Source organism: Gossypium hirsutum, chromosome A01 (genome assembly GCF_007990345.1).
Source record: "Gossypium hirsutum isolate 1008001.06 chromosome A01, Gossypium_hirsutum_v2.1, whole genome shotgun sequence".
Classification (NCBI taxonomy): domain Eukaryota; kingdom Viridiplantae; phylum Streptophyta; class Magnoliopsida; order Malvales; family Malvaceae; genus Gossypium; species Gossypium hirsutum.
Window position 1 is genome coordinate 10,656,042 of NC_053424.1, and position 4,941 is coordinate 10,660,982.

The following is a 4,941-nucleotide window of genomic DNA, read 5'->3' on the forward strand; positions in this document are numbered from 1 at the left end:
ATTTTATATGTGTTCGGTTTAGTCTAGACCCCTTCCTAATGCTTGTTTAAGGTCTCATAAACTTTCTAAAGGGACTATATGTGTATGAATTGCTATGATATAATGATGTATGACTTTTGATTATGAAATGATTGTGAAATTTTTTGATATGTCTGGTAATACCTCTTAACCCTAATCTGGCGACGGATACGGGTTAGGGGTGTTACAGAGAGATAGAGATAAGATTAGAGATCAGAATCAGATAAAAGCCTAATAATATGAATTCATGACATTTCTGTTGTCAAATAAGTCTCATCCTTAAATTGACCATCTCTTAGATAACCGTCTCACTGATTAGGTCCATGTCACATCTTTCAAATTGTTGAAACATTTTCAAATATTTATAGTGTTCCACTAACTATAAAGATTAGGTGTAATTAATCAAAAGATTATATTATTTGATTTTTTGAAAAAGAATTATAACTATTTAAATAATATTATTTGAATAGTTATAATTAAATGAATAATTATGTGTTTATTTTAAGGACATTATTATTCAGAAAGACACCTATTGATAAAAGATGTCTCTATGAAGAGATATAAAAATTCCTATAAATAGGAATGAGAGTTCATTTGGAAATCATACCAACAAATTCTAATATTGTTTTTTTTCTTCCTTCATATTCTAATATTATTAGATTATTTTATAAAGTATTACTGCAGAAATCCTTTATAGAAATTGAGTTCATTGTCATACATTGCTCAGTGTGTAGTGGGCTATTCTCGTCAGTGCAAAACGCAAATAGTCATTGATTTCATTGTATCCTCGAGGTTAATTTGCTTGAAACTCGTTTGCACACCGAAGATAGGTGGGGGTGAATATAACCTTAAAGATAGTGGTTTGATACACTCCTTGGAGCCTTGTCCTAATTCTTCTTCTGTTCGAGTTTCGTTCGTGTGTTCGAAATTTTCCTTACCGGAGATTTTTATTGAAAATTTTAAGGTTATAATTCATGATGATGACCACAACTCATGAAAGTGAAACACTAAGGGAGTTGACTTCCAATTTTGTTAAACTTGATCGGTTTGATGGTGGAAATTTTCGACGATGGTAGAAAAAGATGCACTTCTTATTATCAAATTTGAAGATTGCTTATGTTTTGGACACTCTAAGACTTGAATAGACTGAAATGGAATCTATTGCTGCAACCCGAGAAAGAAAAAAACGGGACAATTCTGATTACATGTGCATGAGCCACATATTGAATGGTTTATCTGTGGTTTGTTCGACACCTACCAAAACGATGTCATCGCTAAAGAATTATGGGACAAATTGGAGACAAGGTACATGGCCGAAGATGTTACAAGTAAGAAATTTCTTGTCAGTCGTTTCAATAATTATGAAATGGTTGATGGTCATTCTGTTATGGAACAATTTTGTGACATTGAAAAGATGCTAAATTGATAAACCGTAATTTATACATATTTCTATCCCATGCTTAGCAGATTTTATGGATGATTTTTCCTTAAAATTGGTGAATTCGATGCTCCTAATGCCTTAATTTCATATTTTATACTTAGGTGAGGATAGGAGAGTGAAAGAAACAAGAAACGGGCCAAAAATAGAGAAAATGGGCCAACGTACGAAATCAACACGGCCTGGACCTCCTCACATGGACAGACCACACAGCTGTGTCAACTTGGCAGAATTGAAGCATGACTCACACGGGTGGACCACACGCCCGTGCCAATTTAACAGGCTTGACCACGGCCTGAAGTAATCGCACACGGGCGTGTCACATGGGCGTGTCCTTGTCGAGCCAAAATTGAGTCCAATTCAGAAAAGGCCAATTTTGAGGGTTCTTAGGCATTCTAAAGCCTATAAATACACCCTAAAGGAGGAGGAAAAGGGGCACACAAGGAAGGAAGTAGGGAACTGCTCAAGGAAAGCTGACTGATCCTTCTCAGAAGCCGAATTTATCATCAAGACTGAAGATCTCCCCTCAATTTCCCTTCAAGAGTTTTGGGTTTTTCTTTATGTTTTGTATTCATTATTCTTCTGAGATGTTAACCTTTTTAGTTATGAACTAAAACCCCTAAATACCTTAGGGGAATGAAACCTAAGACATATTTTGCTATTATTATCTGAATTGTATGATAAATATTTGACTTGTTCTTAATTATCTGTTCTTAATTCTTGTCTTGATATTCCAGGATATTGATTCAAGTTAAGCTCTTATTCAGAGGAGGAATAGACCCTATCTAAGAGTACATTTTTCATAATTAAGCAGAATTGATTGCGCGCCTAGAGATAGGGTGATAAGATTTTGCCAGTTTAGGGTGAAACCTAATAAGGGGATCCATAGATCGAGTTAATGCAACCCTAGGGAGTTAATTAGAAAGATATTTCAATTATTCAACCTTGTGTTAGACGTTGTTAGTCTCGAGAGGGATAATAATATAACTTAGGGATTTCTACGGATCAAGTCAAATGAATAAATCGTTCCATTTAGAGTCAAATAACAAGTGAAGTCTAGGTGGATTTTTCCTTAGGTATTATCTTAATTCAATCGTTTTTCCAAAAGTAATTCCCCAATTCTATTTTCTGTGAATTCTTAGTTTAGTTAATTAGTTAGTTAAAAACAAACCCCATTATTCTTAGGCTAGATAATAAAAGGACAGTCATTACTAGTACTTTTAGTTCCTTTGGGTTCGACAATCCGGTTTTGCTAAAGCTATACTACTATTCGATAGGTACACTTGCCTTCATCGTGATAATAGTTAGTTTCAAGAACGATTCATTATAAATATTTAAAACCTCTCACTAATATCACATATCAAGTTTTTGGCGCCGTTGCCGGGGAACTAAGATATTAGGAACACTCGATTTTTATTACTTTAGCCATTTACTTTTACTGCAATTTAAATTTTATTCTAAATTTTATTACTAATTCTTCTTTTTCCCTTTTTCTGGCAGGTTCTTATAGTTTTTGACTAGAAGAAACCTATCAGGACCATTATTTTTGACAGTGAGATTGATCACACTGTTCACAGAAACCAAAGAGAAATAAGGCGAAGCTTAAGATACATAGAGAACGAGCAAGAGGACGATATTCAAACCATAACCGAGGAGATGGCTGAAAACCAAGAAAATCCGCTACCTCCTGCAATTGCTGTTAATCAAAATCCTGCTCCGCACACTATGTATGATTATGATAAACCTAATTTAACAGGAACTGAGTAAAGTATTGTTAGACCTACTATTGCTACAAATAATTTTGAACTGAAACCTAACACAATTCAAATGATACAACAGTTCGTTCTGTTTGATGGTTAGCAAGACGAGGATCCTAACGCTCACTTGGAAAATTTCCTAGAATTTTGTGATACCTTTAAAATTAATGGCGTTTCTGATGATGCCATTCGCCTTCGGTTGTTTCCCTTTTCGTTAAGGAATAAGGCTAAATCATGGTTGAACTCGTTACCACGAGGGTCAATCACTACTTAGGAACAAATGACTGAAATTTTTTTATTAAAATATTTTCCACTGGCTAAAACAGCCAAATTATGTAATGATATCTCTTCTTTTGTACAGATGGATTTAGAAACACTCTACGATGCATGGGAGAGATACAAGGGCCTTTTGAGAAGGCGCCTTCACCATGGGTTACCACTTTGGCTACAGGTTCAAACATTCCATAATGGCCTGAATCCTTCAACTCGGCAGATGACTGATGCAACTGCTGGAGGAACTATCAATAATAAGACACATGATGCGGCTTACGAATTTATTGAGGAGATGTCACTGAATAACTATCAGTGGCAAGTTATGAGAACAAAGCCAACGAAAGCAGGCGGTGTTTTCGACCTCGACGCGGTTACTATGCTATCTAACCAAGTAAAACTCTTAAATAAAAAGATTGACGGTTTGTGTGGTTCTACTCAGGTACATTCAGCGATGAGGTGCGATTCGAATGGAGGAGGAGCATGCACAGAATATCAACCCTTCAACCTTAACATCGAGGAGGAACAAGTCCAATATATGGCTAACAATAACTCTAGATCCCAAAATAATCCAGATAGTAACACTTATAATGCAGGTTGGAGGAACCATCCCAATTTATCGTAGGGCGGTCAAGGAAATCAATGGCCATAACATCCTCCGGGTTTTCAACAACCACCTTACCAGCAAGAAAAGAAGCCGAACCTTAAGGAGATGCTAACCAAATTCATCTCGGTGTCAGAAACTCGTTTTCAAAATACTGAGACAGCACTCAAAAATCAACAAGCATCAATCCAGGGGCTCGAAACTCAGATTGGGCAGCTGGCTAAGTTGATTTTTGAACGACCACAAGGTAGCTTGCCAAGCAACACAAAATTTAAACCAAATGAGCAACTCAACGGGATTACTAGTCTAGATGAGGAAGGGTTAGTCACAGCTGAACCAAAACCAATGTAAGAAATTGAGATAAGCAAAGGTAAATGTGAGGTAGACCAAAATGAGCAGAAATTGGTAAGTACAGAATATAAACCTTGTGTGCCACACCCCAATGCAACAAGAGAAGACCCCTCAGACGAACAATTTGGTAAATTCCTTAAACTTTTAAAGAAACTACATATTAATGTACTGTTTATTGAAGCAATTTCACAAATGCCGAACGTAGTCAAATTTTTAAAGGAGCTTCTAGCAAATAAATGAAAATTAGATGAAAGGTCGCATGTGGAGCTGAACGCGGTTTGCTCAGCCATTCTTTAGAAGAAGCTACCTAACAAAAAAGATCTAGGGAGTTTTATGATTCCTTGTTTAATTGGTAGTTTAGATGTTAATAATGCGTTGGCTGATCTAGGGGCTTGTATCAATGTTATGCCTTACAAATTGTTTAAGCAACTAGGTCAAGGGAAACCCAAACAAACTAGGATGAGCATTCAATTAGCAGATAAAACTGTCAGATTTCCTAGGGG

The 4,941-nt window shown here is 36.0% G+C and overlaps 1 non-coding gene across 1 annotated transcript; it reads right to left on the minus strand.

Moving 5' to 3' along the window:
• Positions 1-3,541: 3,541 nt before the first annotated feature.
• LOC121206523 (small nucleolar RNA R71) lies at positions 3,542-3,648 on the minus strand. The gene has a single exon (XR_005901565.1). It is a non-coding gene; the product is annotated as a small nucleolar RNA R71 (small nucleolar RNA).
• Between the last annotated feature and the right edge of the window lie 1,293 nt (positions 3,649-4,941).